Raw genomic sequence first — 13,659 nt, 5'->3', positions numbered from 1 at the left:
TGTGCCTAGAGTCATTGTTTCCTAGCACTTTTCATGATAAAGGGTTAAAAATGTAGTATGGGTTCTCTATACCTTAAGCCTATGGAGGGGTCTCAATTATAATCCATACTAACTCCTAACAATAATCATAGGGTCCCACCTAACAATCAGGTCAGGAGCTCGGGCTACCTCCTTTTCCCAGGAATAGCTCAGATTCTTTTTAGAAAGATTTGCAAACCTGCCACCTCCATTCCCTGCAAGTGAGTGGCAAGCCCCTGATATAGCCGTTATGTGACATGGCTCATTGAGGTGATTGAGGGGATGAGTTAAAGGAACGTTGAGAAGGGTAACCCCAACCCCCCCCCCCCCCCCACAAATATGTCCCTCTTTCTAGTGATTAGATACATCCCATCTATTTTATTTCTACTAATGCACAGGTATAGTGGAACATATTGTTCACATTCCATAATACACCAATGAAAAAAATACAGTGCTCACCCCCAACTCCCCCTCTCCTCTCCCCAAAAAGAACATAATATTATTTTAAAATTATACAGAGCAAAACTCTTGTATAATTCCGATCTTTATATACCGGGTGTTACAAAACATAATGGGTTGTGTTGTTATAATTATAGGGTGGTGACAATTAATGGAATAACAGGTTTTAATTTTACTGCTCCTGTATCAACTTGAAATAGGGAACAGTTACTAGCTCCTGTTATTGTTTGCGGATAACTAGTATCAGTTACCTGTAACATTTGCTCATAAAATACCAGTTAAATGACAATGTTTGTATCAGGTGTTTAAATTACAAGCATGTTTTCATTCCATTCTGTGACCTCTCAAGATATTCGTCTTCTTAAAACATTACCTGGCAGTGAATTTTTATACTGTATGAAGTATATTCATGGTGAAAACTCCCATACTTCTGTTCTCAAAAATATGCAATAATGAAATGTTTAGAGCAAGTGTTCTCACAGGGTGATTTAAGGTGACTGCAGCTCATGCAAAAACTGCTAAATAATACACACAGTTTAGACAACTGTCAGGTATTGATTGGACCCTCAACAAGATATAAGTCAACTCCTAACCAAGACATGGTAGGAGGGATAGAAGAGGCTTATTACTTTGAGTGGCTGGGCTTCATGCTTAGTATAGAAATAGGAAGTAAGCAAATAATATAATTCCTAGGCCAGAAAAACTAAAACAAAAAACAAAAATACAAAGTCAGGACTAGCTGGGTCAGGGATATCAGAACGTCAAAAAACAGGTTAACAGCTAACCTGTGTAAAAAAATGAAAAAATGTGCTTAAGGGTCTGGAACCACAGAAGAGCACCAATATCTAGGTGAGCAGAGTTTATATAGGGCTCTGATGTCATAAACCTTTTTCAGTTACACATTTACATTTGCAGCAAAATTGGTGCTGCAGCAAAATTTTGACTAAGCATATAAGACTGTGGAGTCTTAGCCCGCATAATCTTTAATAAAGATTGGTGTTAGAATGATGCGGCCAAAGACGCAAGGCTACAAAGGTGCATCCAGAATGATGCTAGCTGGGTAAGGTGGACACCGAAGTGTCATTACTGGTAGGTAATACCATATTTGTCTGGTAAGTCCGTAAGTATCATTCCAAGCGTGTGGGAAGACTGATGCAAGAACATAATTACCAGTGTTTGTTCTTACATTATCTCTTCAAAAGGACGAATAGCATTTATGGAACCATCTGAAAAGAATAGAGACATGAACATCATTGGCATCTGTCCAGGATTTCTTCTTGGGAATGTAAGCCTTGCAATGGCCAAGATACTGTAGTTTACCTCTCAAAAAGCTGGAGTCCACAATTTTCTTTATCTCAAAAGTCCCATTGTCATCTAACTATACCAGAGACAGAATAGGAGTAACAGAAGAGAATTTATTACAGACTAACGGTTTCAGAAGAGACACATGGAAAGGATTTGGAATGCGAAGAGTAGAGGGTATAGCCAAGGTGTATGTTACTGTGTTTACCCTTCAGATTATCTTGTACTGCCCAATGTATCTGGTGTCCAACTTTGAAAAGGCAGCACAGACTCTAATGTTCCGAGTAGAGAGCCAGAACAGATCTCGAATCTGATAGGAAGGTGCATTCCTGCATCTGTGGATTGAATGTTTCTTTTGAAAGAGTACTGAGTGATTTAGCAGGTTCTTGACCCATGTCCGTAGAGCCCACAATTACCTGATATAGAATCTCAAGTAGGGTGAAACCCATAGTTTGCATAGTTTGAATGTACTATGGCCTGAAGAATAACGATTGACATTATTCCTAGTGAACTTATCCCAGGGCAGCAAGTCAGACCAGTTGTTCTGAGTGTCAGAAACAAAACAGCGGAGGTACTGATCCAGGGACTGATTTGACATTTTGGTTGCACTGTTCGTCAGAGAATGGTAGACAGAATATACAGAGAACTGAATGCCAAACTGCTCACAATATTTGTGCCAGAACCAAGAAATACATTGGCTCCCATAGTCTGAGGCTATATCCAAAGGCAACCGATGCAAGCAGATAACTTGTCAAGAGAACCCCTTGGCCAATTCGCCAGCAGAGTGTAGTTTGGGTAGAGAATAGGAGCTTAAAAGGCATCAGGAACATAAAGTTTACCAAAAGGTGTATTAGCAGGTTTTGGGGGTTTGAGCAGAATTATTAAGATTAGTGAAGACAGTGCTGCAGTAAGGAGGAATGATAGGTGGAGGTACCTCTTTTTCTTTAATGTCCCCAAATTGGCATGACAGAGCTTCAGCCTTTCTATTTCTGGCTCCAGAATGATGCGTAATAATATAATTAAATCGGGACATGAATAGAGACCCTCTAGCTTGAAGGGAAGATAGGAATGGAGACATCTACTTGAGTGATATGCCTCTCGGATCTTCTTCCTAATGGATTCTGTGAAAGCCAGATGAAGAGATAATTTAGCTCAGGACTGGAATTTGCTCTTTCTCAAAAAGGCATTTTTTACAGTTTACAATATAGCTCATTCCGCAGTTACTTGGTAAGGATTTGATATACATTTTGTCTATGACAGACTAAATTGACAGAAAAAAAACAGAATATCATCAAATATACAATAACACATGCTTGTTGGAAGTCTCTCTGTACGTCATTAATACATTTCTGGAGAACAGCATTACAGAGACCAAAAGGCATTACTTTGTATTTATAATGCCCACTATGGGTGTAAAATGCTGCCTTCCATTCATGACCCTTCTTGCTCCTCACAAAGTTTTATGGACTTCTGTAGTGTAATATAGTAAAGATTAAGGATCCCTTGATTCTATCAATGAGTTAATTAACGAGAATAATGGGATAAGCGTTTTGATGGTGATTTTGTTCAACCCTTGGTAGTCTATACAAGACAAGGACATCATTTCCCTCCCTTTCTTCTTTACAAATTAAAAACCTGCCCGAGCCAGAGAAGAAGATTTCAGAATAAAGTCCTTGATTAATGCCTCGAAAACATAATCCTTCGTGGCTTTATTTTCTAGAGGTAGGCTCAACCTCTTCTAGAACATGTATTGGGTAACAGGTCAATAGCACAACATAGGGGCGGCGTTGCTAAACTCATCTAACTTTACCTTATCAAAAACCTTCGTGAGATTGAGATAAGGGACTGCAATCTAGGAGGGCTTTCCAAAAGCTTAGAAGACTGCTGTCAAAAAATACTACAAGAAATTATATCCCTCTCCTGATAAAATGATTATGTTTAGTTAGCTGTGGGTATCCTTCCTAGCACAATTGGGCAGGAGAGAGAAGTGATTATCTGAAGGAAGATTTCTGGTCTGTGTTTTTGCAGAGACTGAAGCAGAGGCATCATTTCTGCTGTGTATTTTTTGCAACGACCCACTACAATATTAAAACTAATGTTGGGGTGAAGGTACATGTTGGATGGTTTGGGGAGGGGGGGGGGGGGGGAGGGCATGCAGACTTACCACAAAAGTTTCCTTCTTTATCTTTTCTCTTTGGTGTACTTGATTTATAAAAATTGAGCTACATAGGTTGATTCCCTGGGTCTTTGGTCCTCTCTGTGCCTAATTGTCTAATTAAATAAAACTGACAAGACATTGGAAGCAGCACAGGGAGAGCACAGTAGCAGCTGCTGCCCTTGACAAATAGATTCCCAAGCCATTGTGAAGAATGCAGTATGTTCATATACATATACAATAGCTCTGTGCATCATTCCTTCTTCCATGTGGTCCTAGCAACAACATAATTTAAGTTTTTGCAATAAAAATGTGTGCATAGGGGTGTGGCCTAGCTACCAAAGCGGATAGTCGCATGGCCTTTGAGCTCCGTAGCACCGGAGGAGAAAAACTAAATAAACCCACCGAACAACGCAGAAAAAAAGCACAGGGGAACCCCGTCACCTGCCTCATGGGACGTAAAATGAAACCGGACCAACCCCGGCAGGGTATGAGCATAGGCGATCTGTGGCGGCAAGCACATGGCTCACACGAGCCCAAGATGGCGGCCCTGCACGGCGGCTGCTCTGACTTCTCAGAGGGTATATTGGACGAAGCAGAGGGTGACCCCATGCCAACACTGGTCTTGCCGGCGAAAGCCCGCCCAGCACCGCTACCTATGGGAACAGACGCCGCACCGGCAACGCTGGCGGCCATCAAAGAATTACTGGCGGACCTCCACCAGAAAATTTCGCCAGATGTGGCCATGATAAGAGAGGACCTACTGGGCCTGACAGGCTGCCTCCGAGTGGTGGAGGGTACATCCCAAGTACACACTCAGAAAATTTCTGAGCTGCGCCAAGAGGTGAAGGAGCTGCAGCAAAATAATCTAGCCTTTGAACACAGGCTGGATGCACAGGAGGACAGGAACAGGCAGAAGAACCTGAAAATCAGGGGGTTCCGGAAAATGTACCGGCAGCTGAACCCCCGCACTTCGCCTGACACCTCATGACAGCCCTGCTAACCCAGAAACAAGCAAAAGCAATGCCCCTAGAGGGAATCTTCCGACTCCCGAGACCTGCCAAAGATCCACCCGCGACCACAGATGACCTGGTGGTCCAGTTTCAAAGACAGAAGGATAGATCAGCAGTACTGACCGCCATCAGGGGGCAGTCGCTCTACAGTTTCGAAGGAATATCACTAACCCTCTTCACGGATCTCTCAGGGGGGACCCTGGCCTGGCGGCGATCACTTTGTGAATTCACATCCTTCCTGAGAACAAAGAACATCGGCTACCGGTGGAGCCAAGCCCACACGCTACTCATCCCACTAGGAGACTCCTGCATCACCATCCAAGATCTTGCTGAAGCAGCAATGCACCTACAAACTCTTTGCCTTCCGCCCGACTCCCTGGGCCAAACAGCCACAGGACGTTTGAACGCTCATGGCTGGGACCCAGCAACCATCCGGGACTTTGTGCCCAGACGCACGACCCCGAACTCTCATGTCAGAGCCGCGACTTAATCTCCTATAGAGCGCAGCAGCCATGACCATAATAACACGGACCCCTTGGTAACCACTATATTAGTTCCCCATCCTGGGGAAGAATGCACCACAACCTCCCGACTGTCACCTATACGGTGTCCCCCCCCTACCTCCCTTCTCCACACCTAAGGGGACTCATCACTCTGACTATCGAAATTAAGAGACAACCAGAATGACATAGCCTCCACTGACTTTCACGGACCCATATGCCCCCCCGGCCCATTAGCAGACTGACCAACCAAAGATTCAAGCGAGCACAAAATGCGGGCACACGACCGACAGCAGCCGACACAGGGTCACATGAACACCCCACTACGAACACCGCCTCTCACGACTTGACCACCACAGAGTGCCATACGACCGATTCACCCTAACATGGACTGGTAGGTCATAGAGGGGCAAGTCTACCACTCCCGTGATCAGAGAGGGGGCTCACATTCCCCAGCTACATAGGGCTAACCAAGGACACTCATCCACAGATACGCTTAGACTACCAGTCAACCCTACTAAATTTAGACATATGCATAGACTAACAGACGATCCATCTTTACCCACACTCGAATAGACTACCGTAAAGCTCTAAAGCTAGTAATATACTACTAACATACTACTGTTTGGATTATTATAATTATAAAATGTGCACTGGTTTGCATACCTACCTGTTGTTAATATATGTTGATTGAAACGCAAGCAAACGCTGTTGGGGCAAGGCTAAAGCGTATTTAATGTTAAATATATGCACCAAAAATAAAGAATTAAAAAAAAAAATGACAAAAAAAATTATATGTAATATCTATGTTTTATGGAGACAATGTACTTTTACACAGGAAAATGTGGCAAAGTGATCACAAAATTGTAGATTTTGGGACAAAAATAGCCGAATTAAGAAAAGTGTCTCTTAACTCAACTATTTTGATCTAAAATGTAAAATTCCTAGTGGATTCTCCACAATTCCCAGTTTAGTGAATTAGCTCCAATGTGTTACTTTGAAACATTTCTATCAAGATAACTCTTGTGAAGGGGAAGCTTTTATTACCCATAAATTACCTATACACTAACAGGATACCCAAGTGGTACTCACCCTCTTTGTACGAATGGAGCGCAGTTTACATAGATAGTACACTGCACCCATATTTATTAGGAACAAGGGGTAGCGGTATGGGGATTGTTTATATGGGTACTTAGTGACACAAGTTTTGAAAACAGTTTCTGCTTTTCACTTTTTTTGTTGCCACCATTAATAGCAAGGAGGCTGAGCACCTTGGTATAAGTCTAAATAAATTTTAAAAATGTTTCAAAAGTTACAGAAAGGAATAACTTGGAGGTGGTTCTGTATGAGCTATGCTACAAATCTCCAGCTAGTTACTCAGTCAACAGTTGAATGGACACTGGCTGGCTAAGAATATGGGAGTGGTTGTTCAAAAACTTCTGAAGACATTTTATAAGCTGCCCATGGCCAAAACTGGCCAAAACTGATAGTATAACTGCCCTGTTGAAACTTGCAAACACTTGTGTTTGTGTTATAAATATATTGCTAACAAGAAGTGAGACAAAGTTCTAAAATATCTAAATCATTGATTGTTCAATTTTTAGAACATTCTCCCCCGACATGTTTGAAAATATCCTTTACTTTATATGCCTCCCTTTCACTCAGTCATCACAAAACACGGAATCCAATGCTACTTGAATGAGAAGCATAAGCTGTTTTTGACATTATCAAGCTGCTTGTGATGACAATGAACATGAAGACCTCCAAAAATCTGTCTGGCAGAAACATAAGAGCATCTATTCACCAAAACCACTAACATTTTTGTTTTGCTGCTTTAATGGTCCCTTTAAGAAACTATGTTGCAGACTGATGGTTAAGATACTATGCTTCACTTTTGGTTTAACCCCTTAAGGACACATGACATGTGTGACATGTCATGATTCCCTTTTATTCCAGAAGTTTGGTCCTTAAGGGGTTAAAGGGATACTATAGGCACACAGATCACTTCAGCTCATTGAAGTGGTCTGGGTGCAGTGTCCCTTTTGCACCTAGTGCTGCAATCAGTTCCAGAGAAACTGCAATGTTTACTTTGCAGCACTAAGTCTGCCCCTGTGGCTGTCTACCAGTTATCTTTGAGACGTGTGACTTATTGAAATGTCGTAAATATCTCTTTGGTACTGAAAGGGTTACATCATCAACCATGGATGAAAAATGAAAGCATTAGTAAATTTACAGCGACACAGCTCATAGAATGTGTCTATGGATTATTAACTAACTTTAGGACTATACACCTCACGTAATGGAGGATAACAAGAAGGTGAGGTTGGTTGGGGGGAGCGGTAGCCTCAGGGAGAGAAGGGTGTGGGGTTGTGTGGAGGATGGAGCCGGTAATACCAGGCTGGTGAGAGAGAGAGCTTGGCAAGCAGTTAACTCATGAATGGAAGTGAGACAAGGAAAAGAAAGAAAGAAAAAAAAGAGGGATTTATTGAGGAGGGCAAAGGATATGTTTTGCATGGATCACCACTGGATGGAATTGCATGTCAAATATGTTTTGTTAAAATGAATTGTTTGTCTTGTTTACCTATTGTACAGCACTACAGAGTGCTGGCAGACTGCAGGCATGATATAGATAATTGTAATGGTAGTGAACTGGAGTAGTAACACCTGCACAATTCTACAGTTTTTTTCGAAGTCAAGACACATTATGTACTCATGGTAGCTCTCTGAGGAGCCCCTCTGTAATCTTCTGTCAGTTTAGCATTTCATCACTTGTATGGAATAGTCATTTACAGTCAAACTGCAAATGACTACATACCACTGAAGGACTTTTGCCCTCCAACATCGGTGACCAAATTGTAGATCCAAAACTGTGCAGGGTTGTTCAGTAAACACTGAATTTAAGTAAATTAAAGGATACTATAGTGCCAGGAATACAAAACTGTATTCTTGTCAGTATCGCTCCCCCTGCCTCCCTCGCACCCCTCCCCAGTGAATAGAGGGTTAAAACCCCATTATTTACTTACCTGATCCCCAGCGCCGATGTCCCTCGGCGCTGGGTCAAAGCTCCTCTTCCGTCCTGCAACAAGCGGGCTCTAATGTGCATGCGCGGCAAATGCTGCGCGCGCATTTGAATTATCCATAGGAAAGCCAATGCAAATTGCCATAATACAGACTATTGACTCGAGTATAAGCCGAGTTGGGGTTTTTCAGCACAAAAAATGTGCTGAAAAACTTGGCTTATACTCGAGTATATACGGTAGTGCTGCAATGTAAACATTGTAAACGTTCTCTGGAACAGCAATCCGGGCCGGACTGGGGATACAAAGCAGCCCTGGAAAAAAAAATCTATGCCAGCCCCATAAGTCATTGCGCCATATATTGTCGCATGTAATATGTATGTCTTGCCACCCCAGATGATTGAGTAATATATGTGTGTGTGTATAAATATATATATATATATATATATATATATATATATATATATATATTGCTTTTTCTAATATAAAATATTGGTCCTTTCAGAGTAAAACGTTTAATTATACAGTAAGCATACTCACATGCAGACACAGACAATCTCACTGACACACACAAGCTCATTGATACACACCCTCATAGACAAACAATCTCACTGATATACATAAGCTCAGTGACATAAAAACACAAGCTCACTCACTAGCAGGCGCACACACAAACAGCTTAATGTACTGGTTCTGGTGTCTATAGCCTGTCCCTGCAGACTTTTCAATGTAAACATTGACTTCTCAGAGAAAAGGCAGTGTTTACATTGCTTTCTAATGACACCTCTAGTGACAGGCACTCAGACGGTCACTAGAGGTGCTTCCTGTCAGGGCCGGCCTTAGGCCTTAAGGCGCCCTGTGCAAAAAATCTTAACAGCGCCCCCCCCCATCATACCCCTTTATCCATGTACAGTGTATGTCAATAGGTGTGTAGGTGTGTAGTGTTTGTATATAGAATTTATTAAATTAATAATTATTTTAAAACAAAAAGGATTCCCTCTTTCCTGTTGTTACCATGCATGGAGGTGGGCATGCTGAATCAAGTATGCTGGGAATCTGGTCAGCGCCTCCAACGGGTGCAAGACCATAAGTAACTGTCTTGTGAGCTCCGGCACTTACAGTGTCAGAGCTTTCCTGTAGTAATCCGTGGCAACGTTCTGATTGGCCGGAGCTTGGAGGACAGCTACATATTTCATTTTGTATGAGAAATCTCATAATAATATGATGTAGTGTGTGGTGTCTGTGTGTGATACGAGTGATGGCTGTGATATGTATGCTATGTGTTGGCTGTGTGTAATATTTGTAATTGTTGTATTGAATGTGTGTGATATGTGTGCTGATATGAAGAGCAGAGGTCGTGTACTGGTAGGTGGGGAGCAGGAGGCACAGTAGAGGAGGGTGGGGGAGCAGCGGTAGTGTAGTGGTAGGTGGGGGAGCAGGGCAGTGTAGTGGTAGGTGGGGGAGCAGGGCAGTATAGTGGTAGGTGGGGGAGCAAGGGGCACAGTGGTGATAGATGGGGGAGCGGGGGAACAGTGGTTGTAGGAGACACATGGAAGGGATGAAGGAGACACATGGAGAGGATGGGGAGGACAGATGGAGGGATTGAGGGGGTGAGAGACACATGGAGGGACTGGGGGGTGGGCTAGACACATGGAGGGACTGGTCAGGTGTGGGAGAGACAAATGGAGGGCTGGTCGGGTGTGGGAGAGACACATGGATGGGATGGATTAGAGAGACACATTGAAGGGCTGGGGTGACAGAGACAGTTGCAGGAGATGGAGGAGAGATACACGGAGGGGATAAGGAGGTGTTGGAGAGACATGGAGGGGATGGGGGGGAGAGACACATGGAGAGGATGGGGAGGACAGATGGAGGGATTGAGGGGGTGAGAGACACATGGAGGGACTGGGGGTGGGATAGACACATGGAGGGACTGGTCAGGCGTGAGAGAAACACATGGAGGGGCTGGGGTTTGTGCATCAGTTAACTTTAGACAAAGCAGAAGTGAGCTCATTTGAAATATAGCACCAAGTTCATAATCTAAAAATACAATTGACTTTACTATTTAAATGCTTTTGCTGAAAATGAAGATAGCTGCTACACATGTTATGATATTTAAGCTTGGCATGAAATTCTAGGCCACTGTAAATATGATGGCATGACAAAGTTACAAAGTACTGAAAAAGGAATTAATATTAAAGTGGCACTGTCACGCCAAACTTACCTTTTTCCCATCGCTTTATCTTCATCTCTCAGAATCTGTTCTTCTTTTCTTAATTTCTGATCTAGTTTTGTATCCCTCAAAGCCCCCACTCATTGGAAGTGGGTGGGGAACCTAAGTGATAAGGTATCCTATTGTCCTATTGAGCCAATAAATGATAATGGGGGAGCCTTTTGTCCTCTTAAGTCAACCAATCAGAGTGCTCTGACAGGTAAATCTTGAACCTTGATGGTGTTTCTGTGTTCCTGACAATAATGCTCAAGTAGAATATTCAGAATAGATCCAAACCTCAGAAATTAAGGAGAATGATTAAACCAAGGATGATCACGGTACATATTACCCTAAAAGTAATAGGAAAGTGCCCTAGTACTTGAGGGACTGTTTCAGATTTCAAAGGTAATGACATGCATTAATGGACATTGATTATTCTGACAGGGTGTTTGAAGCACCACCATCATTAGAAAAAAGTTAATGAACTCACTTCAGCCATAAACCAGGCCTAGTGCTATGAAAGAGGAAATTGATTCACTAAGACAGAATTTAGTCAAGTTACCAACTGTTTAATGCCCTTTTTCGGACGCTGTTTTTCGGATAGTGCTGTTTGGAGGGGAGGTCAATACCATCTGTGACGGAGATCCTGTACTCCGAAAGAGTTCCTCCACCCATTCCGCTTCCTAGCCGCTTGCAGGGATCCTGGAACACTTCTGCCCTAGTCACTGAAGCTTGACTGGGGTCCTTCTGAAACTCTTCCACTCGAGAAGGACGCTGCACGAGTGCCAGCGCTATCCCTCTCCAGAAGATGCGCTGGTATTCCAGGGATGTTTCCCCTGTCGCTAGGAAGCCATCCCACCTATGCCACAAAATGTGACATAGAAACATAGAATGTGACGGCAGGTAAGAACCATTCGGCCCATCTAGTCTGCCCAATTTTCTAAATACTTTAATTTGTCCCTGGCATTATCTTATAGTTAGGATAGCCTTGTGCCTATCCCACGCATGCTTGAACTCCTTTACTGTGTTAACCTCTACCACTTCAGCTGGAAGGCTATTCCATGCATCCACTACCCTCTCAGTAAAGTAATACTTCCTGATATTATTTTTAAACCTTTGTCCCTCTAATTTAAGACTATGTCCTGTTGTTGTGGTAGTTTTTCTTCTTTTAAATATACTCTCCTCCTTTACTGTGTTGATTCCTTTTATGTATTTAAATGTTTCTATCATATCCCTCCTGTCACGTCTTTCCTCCAAGCTATACATGTTAAGATTATTTAACCTTTCCTGGTAAGTTTTATCCTGTAATCCATAAACCAGTTTAGTAGCCCTTCTCTGAACTCTCTCTAAGGTACCAAATCCTTCTGCAGATATGGTCTCCAGTACTGCGTACAATACTCCAAGTGAGGTCTCACCAGTGTTCTGTACAATGGCATGAGCACTTCCCTCTTTCTACTGCTAATACCTCTCCCTATACAACCAAGCATTCTGCTAGCATTTCCTGCTGCTCTATTACATTGTCTGCCTACCTTTAAGTCATCAGAAATAATCATCCCTAAATCCCTTTCCTCAGATGTTGAGGTTAGGACTCTATCAAATATTCTGTACTCTGCCCTTGGGTTTTTACGTCCAAGATGCATTATCTTGCACTTATCCACATTAAATGTCAGTTGCCACAACTCTGACCATTTTTCTAGTTTACCTAAATCATTAGCCATTTGGCTTATCCCTCCTGGAACATCAACCCTGTTACATATCTTAGTATCATCAGCAAAAAGACATATCTTACCATCAAGACCTTCTGCAATATCACTAATAAAAATATTAAAGAGAATGGGTCCAAGTACAGATCCCTGAGGTACCCCACTGGTGACAAGTCCAAGCTTTGAATATACTCCATTGACTACAACCTTCTGTTGCCTGTCACTCAGCCACTGCCTTACCCATTCAACAATATTGGAATCCAAACTTAAAGATTGCAGTTTATTGATAAGTCTTCTATGTGTAACAGTGTCAAAAGCCTTACTGAAATCTAGGTAAGCAATGTCTACTGCACCACCCTGATCTATAATTTTAGTTACTCAATCAAAAAAATCAATAAGATTAGTTTGGCATGATCTCCCTGAAGTAAACCCATGTTGTCTCTGATCTTGAAATCCATCTGTTTTTAGATGTTCAACAATCCTATCCTTTAACATGGTTTCCATCACTTTCCGCACTACTGAAGTAAGGCTTACTGGCCTATAGTTGCCCAACTCCTCCCTATTACCTTTCTTGTGAATGGGCACAACATTCGCCAACTTCCAATCTTCTGGGACTACTCCTGTTATTAATGATTGGTTAAATAAATCTGTTAATGGTTTTGCTAGTACACCACTAAGCTCTTTTAATAGCTTTAGGTGTATTCCATCAGGTCCCATTGACTTATTTGTCTTTACTTTTGACAGTTGAAATAGAACCTCTTCCTCTGTAAACTCACGTGTAATAAATGACTCATTTATCCTTTTTCTTAACTGAGGTCCCTTTCCTTAATTTTCATCTGTAAATACCGAACAAAAATATTCATTGAGGCAGACAGCTAGACCTTTATCCTCTTCTACATACCTTCCTTCTTTTGTTTTTAATCTAACTAATCATTGTTTTACTTTTCTTTTCTCATTTATGTATCTAAAAAAAGTTTTGTCCCCCTTTTTTACTGACTGTGCTATTTTCTCTTCTGTGTGTAATTTGGAAGCTCTTATATCTTATAGATCATTCTGTCTTCCTCACTCTGTTTTTTTTTTATAATAACTAAATGCTAACTTTCTGTTTTTTACTATTTTGGCCACATCTGCTGAGTACCACAGTGGTTTCTTGAATTTTTTGCTTTTACTGACAAGCCTAATGCAATTTTCTGTTGCCTTCAGTAGTGCAACTTTTAAATAATCCCATTTCTCTTGGACTCCATTTAAATTACTCCAGTCTGATAATGACTCCTTTACAC

This window comes from Pelobates fuscus, chromosome 12, assembly GCF_036172605.1.
Source record: "Pelobates fuscus isolate aPelFus1 chromosome 12, aPelFus1.pri, whole genome shotgun sequence".
Taxonomy (NCBI): Eukaryota; Metazoa; Chordata; class Amphibia; order Anura; family Pelobatidae; genus Pelobates; species Pelobates fuscus.
The sequence above is the reverse complement of the archived record's forward strand: the minus strand, read 5'-3'. Positions refer to the sequence as shown.